Source organism: Pleurodeles waltl, chromosome 6 (assembly GCF_031143425.1).
Source record: "Pleurodeles waltl isolate 20211129_DDA chromosome 6, aPleWal1.hap1.20221129, whole genome shotgun sequence".
Lineage (NCBI taxonomy): Eukaryota > Metazoa > Chordata > Amphibia > Caudata > Salamandridae > Pleurodeles > Pleurodeles waltl.
Genome location: NC_090445.1, coordinates 691,157,755 through 691,177,734, shown reverse-complemented (window position 1 = coordinate 691,177,734; position 19,980 = coordinate 691,157,755).

Genomic DNA, 19,980 nt, shown 5'->3' with positions numbered 1-19,980 from the left:
AAAGGCAAACAACAACTTCAAATGCCTTAATTTCTAAAAACAGGAGTTAGAATGGATGTTCAATTTGTTCTGGAATCAGTAAAACCATTCACGGGTACTAATACACTGTCCTAGAGCCTGGAGTGAAGAGGAAAAATGTATGTGTAAGTCAGGTATACTGAGGGTTGGTATGCTGAAGTAACCTCACCCGTGCATTAGTGGAAAGATCTCTATGTGTCGAAAGAATCCTGTAGGTGAATGTGCCACCAACAGCGGGCCCAGTAGCCACCCTTGTGTATGCACAAGGCTCTCCCACATCGGGGTAGCCACACATATTGCGGATCCACGCCGGGCCATGCACCTGGTTGGGGGTGGGGGCGCAATGCACCTCTGACCCCCTAGCATGGTGAAAGGGGATAGGTTGGTGCACAAGCATGGCTCTGGAAGCACTTCTAGTGCTTCTGGTTTGCACAAACATGATGTGCATGTCGGCCCTGCCCATAAAAGGGGTAACAGCTGGCAAGCAGGTCTTTTCTCCCACTCGCCTACCACAGACAAGGCTGGCAGCAGTTTATGTGCTCCCCATGCTACAAGTTTTGTTTGTTCTTTGATTTGCAGGTCTTCTGGCAGCAGACTCACCACACTCCACTTCATGCTCTGCACCTCGGGGATTGGACACAGATCAGCACCTTGGGATTGGACACTCTTCAGCAGCTCATTCGCACTCTGCCTGGGTGCCGCACTGGTTTTTAGCTCTGCTCACCTGACCCGAGTTTGATTTAGTGACGGCTCCACAGGGGCCCTGGTGCTGCAGGCAAGGGGAGTGTGATTGTGAGGGTACCTGCAATTTCTGAGCGTGTTTGGTGTTGGGCCCTGTGAGTTTGGGGTCTCGTTTCTTCATTGTGCGCATCTGCTGTCTTCTCTGGTTTTTGGTTTCGTGTTCTGGAAGGACAGTAGCACTGGTGGGCATTAGCAGTCTGGTCTGCTGGTTTGGTTTGGCTGATTTAGTTGGTGTTGTTCTTTAGGGCACTTCCTTCCCGACCACTCCGCCCCCTGCTGTGTTTGCTCTGAAATCTTTAGGGGCTGTGGGGCAGGGCTACTTGGGGCTAGCTTACTACCTGGTTGCTGCATTTTCCTGGCATCTGATATAATTGGGTGGTATGTGTTGGTGCCTCTAGTCATTTTTGATTCCGGGGTTGTGTAGATAGCCCGCATTATTCTCTTTGTGGTAGTTGTCTGGGCAAGGCCGGTGGTAGATCAAGTGTTAATGCTCAGGATGGATGCTATGGACCAGGCCATCGCATCATTGAGGTCACAACCATCTGAGGTACCCAGGGAGCAGGCAGAGAGGCCCAAGAGAACAGGAGTGCCTCCCAGGGAGACATCCTCCCTCCCCCGGTCCTGAACACAGCCTATGGACAGGGAAAGCGTAAGAACGAGCTACAGGGGCAGGCTTCAAGTTACCCGGGCACAGAAGGGTGGCGTAGCCAGTGGGTCTGACCCTGGCTCCGGATGCTTCCATCCAGGCAACAGTACAGCCCATTGTCGCAAATGTACCAGTCCCGTCCTTGGGGGTCGCGCCGTGGGGCTTTGCCCCGGCTGCGGGTAATGCTGGCCAGGTGGCTGTACAGGGTACTAAGGCAGCAGTAACTGGGTCGTCAGCGGCTGGGGGCATTGTGCAGAATGTTGGTGTGGGTATGGCTATAGGGGTAACCTCTGCAGATGGGCATGTTCAGCAGGATTTGGTGGTTAATTTAGCACCTGTGTTGCCTTCACTCCCTAAGGTGAGAATGCTGTCCGCTTCCCTGATAGTGGGCACCTTGGCTAGGATTGGCCAGAGTGATGTTATGGAGAAAGCACAAAGCCTAGTGGCTCACCTGTGTAGCACAAGGGATGTCAGGGGTCCAAGGGGACCATGACTGGACGCAGGCCCACTGGGGGGTCGATTGGGCCTCCCCCGCTACCTCTTTAGTGCCAGCGGGGAGTCAGATTCCACAGGCTGGGGGTGGTTCCTGCGCAGTCATTAAGCCAAACACTTGCTGCGTTGAGTACCGCAATGACTTTCACCATTCCGGGGAAAGCAGCGGCTACAGTGACGTCTCCCCCTGCTCAGGGGGTGGCAACTGCAATTACTGGGCCTTCTTAATCCCCTATGGGTTTGGGTGGTACTCTCTCTGAGCATGAGCAATTGGGTTTGCATGTGTCAATGGAGGTGAAGGAGCAGAGATGAAAAGGCTCATACGTGGAGGTTTTTGATCTGCTGGTGGATAAGTCTGAGAAGGAGGAAGTCAAGCGGCAGGGACAAGGTCCACCAGTGGCCCGGCAGAGGGGACAAAGAAAGGGGCTTGCTGGGATTTCAGCTGGTGTACCTGCATCCCACCTCCTGGAACCTGCAGATTTAGACGTTGGTGTTTGTTCGGTGGTAAGCTTTCCATACAGAATCTAAGTGTGATAAAAGTCCAGAGAGAAAGGCACCAAAAAGCAGGATTGACAACTTGGAATTTGGTAAACCTCCCTCCTGTGCCCCTCTGGACTAGTCTGTCTTGATGGTTTTGTTTGTTCCCTCTGGGTGATTCCTAAAAAAGAACCAGGGGAGTTCAGGTTGATTCATAGCTTGTTGACCCCCAAGGGTAGTTCTGTAAACGAGGCTATTGACAGGGCTTTATGCTCAGTCAAGTACGCTTCCCTTGATTAAGCAATCCAGGTGCAATGGGAGCTGGGGCCTGGGACTGTGATTGCAAAGTCTGATATTGAGTCTGCCTTCCGGTTGCTCCCTGTCCCCCTAGAGGATTTCCATCTCCTGGGTTTCCAGTTTGAAGGAGCCTACTACTTTGATAAGTGTATGTTGATGGACTGCTCCATGTTCTGTTCCAATTTTGAGAAGTTTAGCATGTTTCTAGAATGGGTTTTTAGGCAAAAGTCAGGACACCAGTGAGTACCTCGATGACTTTCTACTCCTTGGTCCACCTGGCTTTGACCACCTGGCTTTGAGCGATGCACTGCAGCTTTGAGGATCTTTCAGAAACTGATGGGAGATTTTGGGGTCCCACTGGTGCAGGACAAGACCATAGGCCCAGAAACTACAATTGAGTTTCTTGGAATTGAGTTGGATTCTGGGGCATGGGTGTCCAGGCTGGAGAAGTTCACACAGTTTCCTAGAACTTGCAGGCATGCCTGAGAGCTAAGATGGTGACACTCCACCAGCTACAAGTGCTGGTACGGCAGCTTAATTTCACTCTATGGATCATTCCCGTGAGGTGCCCCTTCTCCCGTTCTATTGCCCAGGCCATGTCATTACTGAAGGTAAAACATCACCACATCAGGCTCTCCAGTGAGGTTAAGCAGGATATTAGGATTTGGGAGTCATTCTTGCGTGACTTTAATGGAACTGTGTGGACTGGGCAGCCTAGGACCTACGGGGATTTGGGTCTGTTTATGGATGCTGCAGGCAGTGAAGGGTATGGGGCCATCTTTGGGGCAGCATGGTGTGCGCAGCGCTGGCCCAAGTAATGGGTGCAATCTGAGTAGGTGGCCAGTATTGTTTTTCTATACATTACAGATGGAGGGGCAACAATGAAATTCAGGAAAATGTAAAGTCATCCAAGTATGTTGCTCCAATACAGATTTTATTTTCTTCAATATACCAAAGGAAAAGAGCCAACGCGTTTCATTCACCATACGTGAACTTCATCAGGGCTGTAAAATAAACATATATGGAGTGTACAATTTTTTTTATCTACAACATACACAAGTCACCATATTCAAATATATGTTAAAAACAACCACACAAAACATCCTGATACTTTAAAAACAAATATATATGGGTCCCCTCTGAGTTGCTTGTTCCATACATGTGTTACATTCAAGACCTAGATGCAAGTAGATGGCTACTCCATTACAAAATGCGAGTATTGTTTTTCCTCGTGGCTCAGTCAATTTGGCCTGAGCAATTTCGCAATCAGTCAGTGGTTTTCTGGTCTGACAACATGACAGTGGTGGAGTGCATCAACCAGTAAGCCGGGAAATGCAGGATGATTCTGAGGGTTCTAAAGGAAATTGTACTCTTGTGTCTGCAATTTAATGTACTTTTCAAATCCAAAAATGTACCTGGTGTGTCGAACAACGTCGCTGATGCTTTGGCCCATTTTAAGATGCAGGTGTTCGGGCTCCACCATCCAGGAGCAGGAGAATACCCTACAACCTTCTGGGAGCATCTGTGGCAGATTGGTGCCCAAGATTATCAGACCTCATGGCAGCCAGTTTAGCACCCAGGACCAGGCTGCCCTACAAGGGGGTGTTTAGTGTTTTTCTAAATTATTGGGGCGCACTGGGATATCTGATTGGTTTGCTACACACTTAGACATTGCATTCATGGGGGCACTTAGGGACAAGAGCTGGTTTGCTGCTTGCGCCAGGTGACACGCCGCAGCAATTTCCTTCTTCATGCAACTGCTTGTGCCCCTTGATGTAACTAAATCTTTCTTGGCAAAGTGGGCTTTGAAGGCTTGGCGGCGGCTTGAAAAGGCCAGACCGGACTCTAGGTGCCCCATTGATACAGTCAAGCTGTCTGCTTTTGTAATGCGCACTACTCACCTGTGAGGGTCTCAAAGCGCTGAGGAGGGGAGGGGGAGAAGGTCGGTGGAGGTGCTGCTACTGCTCGAACTGCCAGGTATTGAGAGGTTTCCTGAAGGTAAGGAGGTCTTTGGTCTGGCGCAGGCGGGTGGGAAGAGTGTTCCATATTTTGGCGGCAAGAATGAGCTACTGCTGGTTGTCGTTCTGGGGGCGCGTGGGACTGTTGCGAGGTCGGCGGAGCAGAGATGCCGGGTCGGGGTGTAGAAGGAGAGCCATTTGTTCAGGTACTGTGGTCCGGTGTTGTACAGTGCTTTGTGAGCGTGGGTGAGGAGTTTGAAGGTGATTCCTTTTTGACTGGGAGCCAGTGTGGGTTTCTCAGGTGGTCTGTGATGTGGCAGTAGCGGGGATGTCCAGGAAGAGGTGTGCGGAGGCGTTCTGGATGTGTTGCAGCCTCTTCTGGAGTTTGGCCGTGGTTCCTGCATAGATAGCAGTCCTGTCCATAACTTGGAGGTCTTCATAACACATCAGCCCCAAGTGGTGGGGGGCTGGCTGAGTTTGGATGAACTGGACAATCCTTCTTTCTAGCTGGATGAAGACAATTATTTTCTGCTTCCATATCTTCAAAGTGGATAGTTTCCACCCCTACAACCACTTTTGTTTTGGACTTTGAATGATCTTTGTAGGGGACAAACCACTTATCAGCAGATGTTACATCTATGTAATGCTTTGACGAACGTTATTTCTCTATTAACAAATTCCTATGTAAACCAATCTGTGATACTTCAGAATCTATGACTTATGTATAAAAAGTTTTTCTTGAGTTCTTAACTTTTCAAATAGTACACTTAATTATTGATACCACTTCAGTGAAAACTTATCTCATATTTGAATGTGTATGACTATTGGAATTTTCTTCATTAGAGGGATATTTTCTATGAGTGCTCCATTCTTATTTTTCCAAGTGGTGGGGGGCCTGCCACGCAGAGGGCATCCCTCTGAGAGGGTACCAATTCTCTAGAATACCGAAGCATGCTCTGTCAGTGGTGGGTTTTGACTCATCTGAGTTTGGAACTCATTCTTTTAGAATCAGAGAGGCCACTGCAGCAGTGGCAATGGGGCTCTCAGGTGCAGCTGTGCAGAGGATTGACAGGTGGTCCTCAGACAGTTACAAATGGTATGTGAGATTGCATATGCTATAAGTGCTCTGCCTTGACCTGTGTTGTCTTCTCCCACTCTTCTCTTAGGTGTCAGGTGCAAGAAGTGGAATGACCGGTTAGAGGTCCTAGAGGTTCCGGTACATGCAGGGGACGAACAGGATCACAGATGTTTGGGTCATTTGCCACTCTTATGTGCAGTGACCTGGGGAGCTGTATACAAGAGGTGTATTTGCATCCTTTGCACTGCACGCAGGGTACCACCTCGCTTTCTACAGTTGTGGAGGGCTGCAGGTCACACAATTGAGGTCTGTACTGGACACAATGCTGCTGAGGTGGTGCACGCCTCCTTGCATCATCATTCTGCCCCTAGGTGGTAATCACTTAGTTCATATCGGATGGTGGCTTCTGTTTGAATTGTTGATCTTGGAAATTGGTTGGGTTTGCTAAGAGATTTCCTAAGGCGGTGCTCGCTTGGTCAAGTATCATCCCCTGTTACAGTGGAGGGGTTGCAAATCTGTCAGGGCTCTGAACAAGTCAGTGAGATAGATAAACAATAAGATTTCTAAGCAGTATAGACTGCCCAGGCTGGCCGCCATACCTCACAGATCCATAAAGGGTGAACGTTTGTTCTTGCAAGATGGGGTGCACCTGCTAGATGTTTTTGGAGAACTTGTTGGCTTGGTTGTTGTACCGCCCTCAGCAGGGGACCGAGTGAGGTGGAGTCAGATAGTAGGTTTACTATTCTGGCCTGTGGCAGGGTGAGGTCATGATTAGTGGGGAACTTCGCCCAACCTTTCCTAGTTGAGCATGACACCAATGTCACGGTACCCTTCAAGGGCTGCTGCCAGGGAATCGAAGACAACATCCAGGAGCGCGGCGGTTGCGAGCAATCACTGGCATGTGGTCCTTAGGGCCAACCACCCGCTGAAGCGCAGTGGGCGTGAAGATAGCACTGGCCTTTGGAGTGAGGACTGAGGGGTGGAAGGGGCTCCCGAGGTAAGTATCCTGGCGAGCCCTCTGCACAAAGTTTGCACCCAGAGGCGTTGCAGGGGCTGGGCATGACAAAACTCGTCTTTTGTGGATAGCTATGCGTAGTGCCACGGTGGCAGTGCGCCATCGGCTGGTGGGGATAGAGATGCCGGCTGCCAAGGCTGCTCTCGAATAGAGGAATAGCTCTTCTGGTGCCGCGCCGGGGTGCTCGGAGCAGAGATATATCTCCCCTCTCTCCGTACTGATTTGTGTGATAGCCCACCCCCCCATCCGCAGCCCGCTCCGAAGGTTGTGAGATAAAATGTCGCTTAGGATAATGTAATTGGCCTTAAGGTACAGAAGCTGAATTATTTCCCGTGATTTATAATCTGTAAATTAAGGACTCGCTCATTTTGTAATTTAATTCCATCTTCAGAGGGAAAATGTTCACTCTGAATTAAATGGGCGAATAATGCCTCTAATTCAAATGCAGATGTAATTTCGATTCTGGAAGCAGTTTGGGGTGATTGACGACCCCCCAATGGGTCGTTACAACTTATCTCCTAAACCCTACAAATTCTGCCGAGTTACGGTAATAACTCGAGCTGTGCAGAAAGAGCGCGCGGCAATCCTCCACTGCGCTCTCCATATCAGTGTTGCCTCGGCGCTGACACTAAATGCGCTTTTATTACAGATGTGGAGAATGCGCGAGACGGATGGGCTCATTTTAGTGCCCCTCCCTCGGCAGACCACAAACTTTTTATTGTGTTTACCGAGGCTGCCTTGCAGACGGTCATGGGGCTGCTGCCTTGCGCGGCCTGCCTGGGGTCTAGAGGGAGCCAGGACTAGGGGCTGTTGCGGTTAGTGTTGGTCTACTCCTCCTGTCTGAAATGGCGCTGGAATGAATGTAAACACAAAACAGACGAGATATTAATGCAATGAAAGTAGTTTTTGTTTTACCGTCTGACTCCGAGCATCGATCTTCTGAGAGACTGGTGAACTTCCCATTTCTTTCTCTCATTGATGAAAGTGCTACAGATAAAATACACGTATTGTACATGGGCCCCTCATACGCGTACACAAACCATCATCGGTACATGCAAACACAAGCATAACCAGGCAGCAGTGAATGGCTTTGCCCGTAGTTTATGTGTTTGAAGTTAGGAAATAATATATGAGAATGCCGTTTTTTTTGTATTTCATGTCCTGGGATTAGACTAGTGATGTATCTGGTTGTTATTTAAAGCTTCGTTTTGACAATGCTTTATTGTCAGCTGTAATTTCAGGTTCTGGCTCGCTTTCAGAGGTGAAGTCGTTGGTTGTCAGTCAAGATTGCACAGGTGATGTTTTGGGGTTAATTTCAAGAGTTACAGCTAGTCAGGTGGGGTCTTTGACTCTTGTTCCGTGTGTTGAGGATGGTAAGATGGTGTCTTTGGTTTTCATTTCAGATGTTGAATGCGGGTGTCTGATATATTTGCCTGTTATTTCATACGTTCACACACTACACTCATTAAAATAGCCGCCTTTTGGCCGTTGATTGTTTGGATGTCGTTCCTGGAGATAAAGTCGTTGTCTGATGGTCGTTCTATGCCGAATAATCGACCAGATAATATCAATATCCGTGAGTCCATTACTTTATGCTTACGTTGAGAAGATGTTGTCTTTTGATGTCAGTTCATGCGTTGGTACATCCTGCAAAGATGTTGTTTGCTGTAATTTAATGCTATGTCACAATGCTGGGGCCCACCAATGTATTTTTGTGTTCTGTTACATGTGTTAGTTTGGGAAAATGAAGTATTTTTGTGTCATTTGATGTGTTGGTATTGGCCAGGTAAAACTTTTGCCTGCCTTTTCAAGCTATAGTTAAGCAATGATGTTTTTAGCTATCACTAATGTCTGTGATTGTTCATGTTAGGCATAAGCAGACAATGATTTTGGCAGTCAATTCACGTATATTTTGGAGAGGTGATGTTTTTGTCTGTTGGTCGTTTCTTGTCTTGGTTTTGCACAGGTGATGTCTTTGTCATTTTATGCATACGAATGGGGCAGGTGATGTATTTGGCTACCATTTGATGTGATTGTGTTGCTACCTTGACTGGCAATTTATTTTGTTGTAATTTCACGTGTTGTTATTTGCATCTTAGGTTGCCATTACATGTTTTGCCTTTGGAATATGATCTCTCTAGAGGTCATTTCATATCCTGTCATTACGCAGGTAAACATTTGCATGTCATTTCATGTTAAATAGGGAATGCCTTTAGGCAACAGTACGTGCTGTCTTTGGGAGAGGCAGTGTCTTTGTCATTATACCTACATGTTGGCTTATGTATATATTCTCTTTCACTGTCATTAAATATGTTGATATAAGCAGATAACACCTTTGCCTGTCATTTCATGTCAGAGTGAAGCAGGAACGTCCAAGCCTTTTGGAAATAGATATTTATAACCATAAACAACACTCCACCTGTCCCGTGACAGTTACCAGTAACAATAGCATAACACCCACAACTTCAGTGGGCAATACTCACCGTCCACAGCATAAACTCTCTCCACCTCCAAAATGGATTATTTTGACTGCCTACTGATAAATGTTCTCTCTGTGTGAAAAAGCAAGTACCACATACCAAATCTGTTGATAGACGCACAGCTTTTCATTACAGAATCATGGCTGGAAGAAAACATAGCATCCGTATTGCATGAAGCTATTCCACCAGGATATAGAAAACTGTTTTGCATAGGCAAAAGAGGAGGCAGCTTAGCCATCATACTTAAAGAAACAAGAAATCTCACAGTGAGGATGTTTCTTAACATTGTTGTGAGACTCTCCATGTCAGAGGCAAACCTTCTCCAACATTTTTATGTAACTTTCTCTTCTACAGTCCAGCACCTAGTAATGCAGCATTCACAGACACATTGCTAGACACAACCTCTAACCTTCCTACAATATACTCATATACTTCAACATGTAGTTTGACAAACCTAATATGCCGCACCCTAGAACCATCATGGAGTGAGGGTGACACAGATAGCCAAAAGGTTGTACCAATGTGAGATTTATTGGTAATAAGTAATATAAATAGTTGTCCAAACACTGAACCCAGAAGACACACCCATCTCCCAACCGCTTACCTCAGTTTATGCCCCGTGTTCCAAATAGGAACCTTAATATGTCATCATGGAACCTAGCAATGTCATAGGGCACAGCTAGTAAAAACACATAAGACTATACCACACATCGTCATTGGCCTAGACACACACAACCGACAGCAACTCGTTCCTAACCCCACACATATTGCTTGACCCACATTAGATATCATTTATGCCAACCCAAACCTCCTCACAGTCCAAGTGTTATGTGGTCAGACCACTTCCTCGTTGAATTCCAACACAAGACACCAAAACACCCACCACAACTAAAACCATCCTACCCTCAACCACATACCAACCATAGAACACATATAATTTAGAGGAACTAGAAAGTCTGCTTACATCCAACACAGATATGATCACCATCACTTCTGTACAGACACTGTGTGGAAGACCCCAGAGAGATTTTGATCTCTTAATTCCTCTGAAGACATCTAAGCATACCAAAATAAAACATGCCCCTTGTAAAAATGCAGAATTAAAAAAAGATCAAACAACAAAATGCTAAGCTTCAACACAACTGGCTCAAAACAAATAACCCCGAAGGCAAGATATGCCTACAAATACCGAATAGAAGTCAGCAATCAAAATACTATAATATTCCAAACAAATCCACAAGTGTCAATAAAGGATTATATAAATACTTACTGAATTCCATAAGCTAAAATCCACAGAAGCTACCAGTTACATTTCTCAAGATTTTTGTTTCAAAGTAGCTTACCATTATGCATCTAAAACAAATATGTTGAATACCTACTTAACCAAAAAAACACCTCAGCATATTTCCAACAATACCCTCCAGCCAAAGGCAAGCACAGCAACCACACTCCTTCAAAGAACTATTACCAAATTAATTTCTACATCTTGTCAAAGCAAGCAAGCTAGCCAGCTGCCCCTCTTGCCTTGTGCACCTGAAATCTTCAAAACACCCTACTGTCAATATCAGCGGGCACCCAAGTGAGAACACTTTTCAACAACTCCTTAATGACTGGAGATTTTGCAGAGACCTTAAAAAGGCATAAATATGCTTCCCCCTTGTATAGAAAGAGCAGCTTTTGCCCATATGTCACAATTCATTGAAGACAATATCTTACTTTCTGACTTCCAAGCTGGATTCCATCCAGGAGAAGGCACTGAATCAGACCTAACCTCTATCTGGGATTACCTTAAAAAACTGTGGACCAGAATGGAGTTGCTGCTGTGCATTTCAGCATATACATGAATTCAATACCAGATCTGATCAAAGGGTATAAAATCACCTGCCATAAATACGCAGATGACATGCAGATGTGTCTGAAGTTGGAAAGTCCAAAGGACATTAAAATATCAAAACTCTTTGATTGCCTTGAGGCCATAAACCAATGGATGACATGCAGCCACCTCAAATCGAATGCCTCCCATACTGATACACTCACATGTGGTGACTGGAAAACCTTTGATCCTCTCTGTGCCTGGCCTGATGATCTAGGACCACCTCCAAAAAATGTCTAAGGAGGTAAAAAACCTTCGAATTACCATTGACGCCAAATTGTCAATGAATCTACAGGTAGATAAGGTAGCCAAATCAGGCTTTCTCACAATGACACCAGTGCAATGTATCTTCCTGGGATTCCCGCACGAAGTTGATGCTACCATCTCCCTTGCCCTATCAAAATTGGATTGCACTATTGGTCTGTGTCATGGCTCATCTTTGTCAACTTTGAAAAAATTGCAAAGAATTCAGAACTCTGCCACTAAACTCTTCCTACTGATAGAGCCACAAGCATACATCTCTTCTGCTTTGAGGGCACTACACTGGTCACCAGTTGCAAGAAAATCCTCCTTCCTTCAAGCTGCAATGTATCATGCACAAAGAAATACATGGCAAAGGGCTACTGTTCATCAGGAAAATCAACAGAAATGTACATCAAAGGACCCTAAGCTCAAGAATGGCTCACTGCCTCATAATTCCTACAAATAAGAAAAAATCATGGGTGGAACATCTTTCTCTGTTCAAGCAGCCAAAATATGGAATTCCCTAACCTAAAACATAAGATGCAAAGACAACCATCCCCACTTCAGAAGATTAGTCAAGAGCTGAGTCTTCGCCACTTGACGTCTGTACTCATAACTCAAGAATATACCACAATATTATACTCAGAAATAACAAACTAAACTTCTCAGAGTATGGAACATTGCTGTTGTTATACAAGCAGTGCTTAATTTGTGCTTGTTGTTTCCGGTGCTGAGCACCAGCACTTATTTTTCTGCCTCAAGCATTTACTGCGAGCAAAAGACACATATGAGAAAATGGAAGAAAATAAAAACGAAAACGTGTCGCCAAGGGAGAAAGCAGAAAGCTGCAAGAGTGAGCTGACGGGGCAGGGAGTGGCTGTAAATGGATTGAAGAGGCCCGAGATGACTTCAGGATAACGCTGCCTCAGTATTCTGTGTTCGCGCGTTTAATTGCAGCAGCTGCGTGTTGAAGTTGAGGGCTTTGGGCACCGGCACGTTTTTCTTGACAAATTATGCACTGTATACAAGTACACATCATTGTACTTTGAACTATGCCTCCTGTTATAGGTGGACACACATATATAAGGTTAAAACTATATATTACACCACCAGTTATATGTGTATATCAGGCCATGTCAAAATTGTTGCTTCTGTGTACATGTAGGTGCATAGAAAAAGGGTTATGCCTGCTACTCATAACTTTAATAAGTGATATGTGCATATTAATGCATATATAAGTTAATTACAGTTAATTGAAACTATAACAAATGGACCATAAGATAAATGAGGACACCAGACAATGGGAATATTGGATATTGCTGCTTAAATGTACATATAGGTATTTATATAGAGAGGTTTTATCAAACAATCATAACTTAACTAAGCATTATGTATACATATATGTATGTATATAGATATATATATATGTGTGTATATTGTATATATATATATATATTTAAAAAAGCGGTGCAACGTTTTTTAACACCGAATGGCTGCACAATATCCAGGAGATCGTGGAGGGTAGATAACGAAACAATTCAAAATTAGTTTTTGTGAAAATCGTCGACTCTTTTTATTAGAGAAAAAGTTTATAAAGGCAAATCTGAATATAGAAAGTTCAAAAGAATCACTCAAAAATTGTAATAATAATAAAAATAATGCCAAAAAACAGCAAACACACGCTGTCCCGGCCAAATGTCAAAGCGTTTCGGCAAACGCCTTCAACTGGACATATATATATATATTCTGTTTTAAAAACTGCCCCAAAAAATCTCTTCCGTCCTTCCCATCCCTTCTCCCTCTGTCTCCTTCCAAACCTTTCTGACTACTATGAACTCGCAAACATACGTCTCAAAGTTTTACCCCCTCCTTGTCAGCCATGCCATCAACTAACAAGCACACACGACCACTACTTACAAAAAATACTACTTCCTGTTGTCAATTACATTCCTATCATTCTGTCCCTATTCCAGACTCTGGTAAACACAGATGAAATCAAGAGCACAAACCGAACACAATTAATGCACAAGAAAAAATGAAAAATACATTTAATAACTGTTAGAAATGGGGTCTCTAGTTGTTAGTGGTTTGCACCCTGTCCAAGTAGGGACTCTCACTCTATTCAGGGTAAGGAAGTCACACAGCTAAGATAGGTAGCATGGCTGAAGCAATCAGGCTTATCTCAGAGGCAATGTGCAAAGTATTTGTACACACACGCACACACAGGAACACAGTGAAAACACTACAAAAGGACTCCACACCAGTTTAGAAAAATAGCCACTATTTATCTGAATAAAACAAGGCCAAAACGACAAAATCCAACATACACAAGTAAAGATATCACTTTCTAAAAATTGAAATGAGTCTTAATCCACAGGAATCAATGTTTGTATCTTTTTAACACACAGTACCTGGGAAGCCTCAAAAACAAAGACGATGCAGGCCGCAGAGGAAGTGAGACACAGGAAAAACAAGGCAATGTGTCAGTTTCCTATTGCGCAAGAGAGGTGATGCATTGGTTCCTTACTGGAAGGGGAGGTGATGTGTTGATTTTCTCCTCACAGGAGAGGCAATGCATTGATTCTTTACTGGCGAGGGTGGAGGGGGTGATGCTTCGGTTCACTCCTCGCAGGAGAAGTGATGTGTCGGTTTCCAGTCACGCAGCCTCAGTTCCTTGCTGTGGTGCGAGGTCGATGAGAAAGGGACGCTCAGGGATGGTGCATGGGAAAATCCTGATGCGCTGTGATGATGGAGCCATAGTCGAACAGGCGCTACGTTGGTCCTACAGGCACTGCGTCGATTCTTCCAATGCAAGACAGGGGCTGTGTTGATTCTTCTGCCACAAGCCAGGCGTTGCGACGATTTTCAGCCACTGCACGTCGATGCATGGATTTTCTTCCTCAGGACACTAGGTTCCACTTCCAAAGACCTAGGGGCTGGATTTGGCACAACTTGGAAAGTTAGGACTCTCAGCAGAAGAGTCCTGGCCCTGGCAGATGAACTCTTTGATGTCCCTAGACTTCTAACAGGAAGCAAGCTCAGACCCACCCCGTGGAGAACCTTTGAAAGCAGGGTGTAGAAAGCAAAGTCCAGTCCTTTCACTCCAAGGACTGAAACAGCAAGCAGCGGGCCAGCACAATAAAGCAACTGGCAGAGGGGATGTTCCTCCTACAGCATCCAACTCTTCATCCTTGCAGAATGTCCTCAGTCCAGAAGTGTTCTGAAGTTGTGGTCTCAGAAGTCCAATACTTATACTCATTTCTGCCTTTGAAGTAGGCAAACTTCAAAGAAAATTCTTTGTAGTGCACAAGACCCTGTCTTTCCTGCCCTGGCCCCAGACACACTCCAGGGGGGGTTGGAGACTGCTTTGTGTAAGGACAGACACTGTTCTATTCAGGTGCAAGTGTCAGCTCCTCCCACCACTCTAGCCCAGGAAGACTCATCAGGTTATGCAGGGCACACCCCAGCTCTGTTTGTGTGACTGTCTAGAGTGAATTCACAAACAGCCTGACCCAGATGTGTATTCCACAACCAGGCAAAGGCACAGTTAAGCAAGAAAATGCCCACTTTGCAAAAGTGGCATTTTGAAACTTCCAATTTAAAAACTATCATCACCAAAAGATGTATTTTTAAATTGTGAGTTCAGTGACCTCAAACTCCATATCTCTATCTGCTCCCATTGGGAAATTACACTTAAAAGGTATTTCAAGGCAATCCCCATGTTACCCTATGGGAGAGATAGTCCTTGCAAAAGTGAAAAATGAATTTAGTAGTATTTCGCTATCAGGCCATGTAAACCACACCAGTACATGTCCTACCTTTTAAATACACTGCACCCTGACCATAGGGTTGCCTTGGGCCTACCTTAGGGGTGACTTACATGTAGTAAAAGGGAAGGTTTGGGCCTTGCAAGTGGGTGCACTTGCCAGGTTCAACTGGCAGTTTAAAACTGCGCACACAGACTGCAATGGCAGGTCTGAGCAATGTTTACAGGGCTACTCATATGTGTGGTACAGTCAGTACTGCAGGCCCACTCTCAGCATTTGATTTACAGGCCCTGAGCACACATAGTGCACTTTACTAGGGACTTACTGGTAAATCAAATATGCCAATCATAGGTAAGCCAATTACCAGTGCAATTAAGACAGAGAGCACTTGTGCTAAAGTGCCCGGATTCCTAAAGCCAGTGAAAAACGAAATTCAGCACAGGATCAAAACAGAAGATCAGAAGCATAAAGACAGGGGAAATCCTGCAGAAATGGGCATTTCCAACATTACCCTACTAACCTCTAAACTTGGGTTCCTGAGTGGTATGCTCCTCACTGAAAAAGTGCATCAATGCCTCATCAGGGGTCGTAAGCACTATATAAATACATTTACAATTAAAATTACAATTTACATATCACTATGTGTTCACCAAGGAGAGATACTGTATTTGCCATTCACATATAAAACATAAGCAAGCGATTTGGCTGTTACTTCATGCGCTGATGTTGGACAGGTGTTATCTTTGATTTTCCTTTTATATGTTTATGTTGAATAGTTGTCTTTTGACTGACTGGCATTTAAAGCATTGACTTTAGGTTGGCAGTGCCTTCTGCCAGCATTTAATTTTTTGTTGCTGGATAAGTGATTGCTTTAGGTATCATTTCATGTGTTGTTGTAAGTGACACCAGGTGAGACACTAGAAGAGACACTACCAGGTGAAAGAACCTGTATCATCAGAATCAGTGATAGTTAGTATGCCTTTAGTGGGTAGTGGGACCTGAGGGGGCATGGTTGTGCTCCTCCTAGTTGCTATTGACATCTGGAATAGCGATCCAGTTTCAATGTATCCACAGGAATGTAGATGGGATTTCTTGTAGGTTTTGCCGCACCGATGACCTGGCCTCTTCAGTTTAGAAGTTAGTACTGGGTAGTCTAATCTGGGAGGAGCGTCTGTGGGGATGGAAAAGTCCCCTGCATGGCAATGGACTTACAACTCTGCCCTGAGAGCCCCAGCCAGACAGAGATCTAGATTTCTAGCACTATTTTGTGGTCATGGGTAGGATTGGATCATGCATGTATTGCATGACCTAGGGAAGTCTTACGGTAACACAGCCTGTTTAGACTGGGAGGAGTGCACCAAGCACTACTCTGGTAAAGTGAGAGGGCTACTGCCTTTACCTGGAGTTAAGTGTCATGAGCATGGTGGTGGCAGCATACTCTTTTTTGTGTTCAGTAGAATCAGTAATGTGAACAGGCCTTTTGGCCTTTGTCACTGGAGTGGGACCTACTAGCCCAGTTGTAGAAGGTTCTATGGCTAAGTACTTAACTCACCTCTCGTTTGCATGGAGTGTGTCTAGCGCTGCACAGTGTGTGATACTTGTGTGTGCTTGCTGGATTGTGTGTTTGCCTATGGGTGGTAGATAACATAGAGGCCTGTGGCTTCCATTTTGGGAGCCCAGGGCCTGGAGAGACAGGAGGTGTATATTGCTGACATTCCTGAGGGCTGGAGTGAGACATAAACACTGAAGTGTTCTTTAATTCCGGGAAGAGTTAAGGTTAGTGGTGTCTTGGCTTATTGTTAGGCAGATGGTATGATTGATAAAATCGGCACTTTCAGGGAGTCTGATAGAGAAAAAGGCTTATTCCTTTGACCCTTTATGGGTCATATTACAGTGGAGACTGACAGCCAGGTGTGATTCTTAGTTTCTCCTTTGACTTGTATTGTGGGTAACTCAGAATTTGAGAGACTCCTGCTGTGACAGATTGTCCCTTTGGACAGTGCAAATGAGCGAGCACTTCAAAAGTGCAGACGCACCCAACACAAATTACAAAGGGCAGACAATAAATCACATTTGTATCTGGGTTTAAATTGTAAAGATGGAGCATATGCCCCATGCGTCATTGAACAGCACTGTCTAATCAGGAGCGGGAAGATCGCCAAGTCTTCTTTGCTGCTAGAACCAAGTATAGGGGCCAAGGTCTGCCATTCTCCGATCATTTTATACCAGAATAATTATTGGACTGCATGGTCACCTTATTGGAGACACTGTGGGTATTTTGAGTTGTGAGCCCTCTTATACCTTGAAGAGATCTGGACAGCTTGACCTGAGCTACCAGTGAGAGTCAGGTACTTAAGGGTAGTACGTGGCCCAGTTTCTCGTGACCTATAGTAGGTCGGACCGCAGGACATCAGGAGTGAAAGGCAACATCCCCCACGGTTGGGCACAGTAGCTCTTGCTTGCTCCTAGGCCCTCTAAAGGGGTTCTGACATTCAGCATCCTCTTTCTCCAAATGTAACTACTGGAGACCTGGCAGTGTTTACGTTTCTTTTGACAATCGGGGACGTATCTCACACCCCTAAATCTAGGATTCTCTTGGCACTTCCTACCTCTTTCCCATCTAACCTAATCTTCAATGTGCCTTTATCTGGGCTTCCTGTGACACTTTGAAGTTTTGTTCCCCCAGACTCACCAAATCAGAATAATATTGGGATACAGCTAGATATCCAAGTGTCAGCCTTATAGAATGGGAAGTTCATGAAGATGAGAGAATTGTCTAGAAATGTCAAGATGTCCAATTGTGTGTACTGAGCCACCTCCCCTTAAAATGATCCCCTTCCAAAATATGGGAAATTCAGGAGCTCTCTACACCATTGTCCTTGGTTACCATAAGACACAATGCTGAATTAGCTCTCTAGAACCTCTATGCAGATTCCCTAATAACAAGGCTTACCACTTCTTTCCTTCCTCAGCCATATCCCCATGGCTCCACCCTTTCTTCTCACCTCTCTCTCTCTCACTATCAGAGTACAAACTTGCCCTGATGCTGGAGCTCCACTTCCACACTTTCTCACAATGGAACCAGGGGCTGCCCTTCACCCATTTGCATACTATAACACACTAGGGTTCTTTTCTTTCCAGCCCTTTGAGCACAGGGCTATCCCCTTCCATTCTACCTCAGCACTGTACACCCTTTGGATGCTGATACCCCTGCTGCCAGAGTCTCTCTTCCCATCCCTTCTGATTCCAGCAGTCTTGTCTGCTGCCCCTCAACATCCTTGTACGTCCAATGTACAGACACGCCTGATAGGAGGGTTCTGCTCTTTCATCTTTTTTAACCCATGACTCGTCAATCTACCCAAATGGCCACTCACCCATGTGCACCATATTTAGAGAGCAATATCTTGCCCAGCACCCTGCCCCCAGGGCTCTATGATTTTATCCCTCTGCTTTAGCAATGATGCTATATACTCAGACGAACGCAACGAAAATACCCCCGTAGATCCAGTAGGTATTACAAGATGGGCATAATTGAGGCGCAGTGGACCCATCACACTGCTGCGTCCCAGTGCCACTGCACCTACTGCATAAATTTTTGCTTGGCCCTTATGTCATCACTTCCCACCTCATCCGTGGCCACACGCTGTATGCAGATACCCATTGAAGCTAGGGCTGTCTTGTATTTCCCAGCCCAGCCCACACCGTGGTAGCCTCTGTTATCATGACACTCCTGACCCCAGGGCTTCCCCTTCCCACCCCAGGGCTATCCGCTCTATTTGAAGGATAACTGCGGGAACCATTTGTCTGTCATGGTCCAGACGGTGCAGAGGGAGCCCAGCCTGTGCCAGGGGAGTCATGAGGGTTTGCCGTGATGAAGGAACCTCGCCAGAGAAAGCCACTCGCTCCAGGTTAGCAAACAGCTGCGGCCTCTAATTACCCGGACTGATTTATCCCCTATTAAATCAGTATAGTGTATAAGTAAGCCATCTCTCTGCCAGCATTTAAAGCTCTCTTTCACCAAACCCTGCGATTGTATTTGAAATAAATGTTTCCCGGTCTTAGGGGAACATATGGTATATTTTCTCCTATTAATAATTCAGTTTAAATGAGGAAAACTTAGTTGCAGCAGTTAGGGCTGGTTCCGTCCTGGCAGGATCTGCATTAATTCTCGACGTTTTGTAAATTGGACTATTAAATAAAAGCATTATGTGTGAATTACCCTTTAAATTTTAAGCAACTTTGTCGTTTAATGGTATTTGTAAGTCAGGTTCTTTTTCAATCTCTAAAAAATGATTGCCATTAGAGTTCTCGCTAATTTGTGGAACCTGCTCCCTGCACCCAATTACTTGCAGCATTAATAGAGTAAACTGGAGGGTGTGGGGCAGAATAGAGGAGGCAATCGCTGTTGTGATCACCCAGAACTGAGAATGGCTAACCAATGTCCAGTTTACAGATCGAAACCTGCATTACGTAGGCAAGCACTGAAGGTTTAAATTCAAAATGGCACGGCACTTTTTTGTGACTGTATAAAAGGAAACCTGATGATAGTTACTTGTACTTCCCCCATCTCTGGGTTTGACCTTGTTCGTTCCTTAGCCACACATAGTAAACAAGCATTGGCAAGCCAACAAGTCTCGCATAGGTGAGAGCTATTGGCTTTGCAAATGTGTTTTAGCCATGTTGTACAGGAACGTGGGTGCTGTTCAACAATGGCTAAAAGATAGTGACATGGCATAGAGTAGAGGGGTGTAGAGGAGATTGGCATAGGGGAGAGTAGAATAGAGTGGCATAGAGTGGCTTGGAAGGGTATTGTGTGGAATAGAATGGCGTGGAGTAGAGTGGCATGGAGTGGCAGAGAGTGGAGTGATGTGGAGTGGAATGGCATAGAGTGGATT